The 351-nt window shown below is 46.4% G+C and overlaps 1 pseudogene; it reads right to left on the reverse strand.

Annotated features, from left to right (window-relative positions):
- Nucleotides 1-9: 9 nt before the first annotated feature.
- Nucleotides 10-128, reverse strand: LOC112478554 (annotated as a pseudogene).
- Nucleotides 129-351: the final 223 nt, after the last annotated feature.

Consider the following 351-nt stretch of genomic DNA (forward strand, 5'->3'; position numbering starts at 1 on the left):
TATTTTTTACGCCTATAGCACCTGGTCTTCCTAGGTGGTCTCCCATCCAAGTACTAACCAGGCCTGACCCCGCTTAGCTTCTGAGATCAGACGAGATTGGGCTTGTTCAGGGTGGCATGGCCATAGATAATTAGCGACAATTTTCAATCGAAGGTCCTTTGGCTTAATTTGCATTTGGAAAAATGTGTTCCTTTAACAAGATGTAACCCACAGAACTGTGGCTCTGTCCCCATAAAGAGGACCTTCCACGTCGTTATTCAGAAGAGGAGCTTCGGCCCACATTTGCGTATCTCAAGGTCCTTGGGGTAGATTTTCTCAGAAGGATCAGATTGTGTCCGAGGTAAACACAGG

The sequence above is a fragment of the Pteropus alecto genome, unplaced genomic scaffold (assembly GCF_000325575.1).
Source record: "Pteropus alecto unplaced genomic scaffold, ASM32557v1 scaffold61, whole genome shotgun sequence".
Classification (NCBI taxonomy): Eukaryota; Metazoa; Chordata; class Mammalia; order Chiroptera; family Pteropodidae; genus Pteropus; species Pteropus alecto.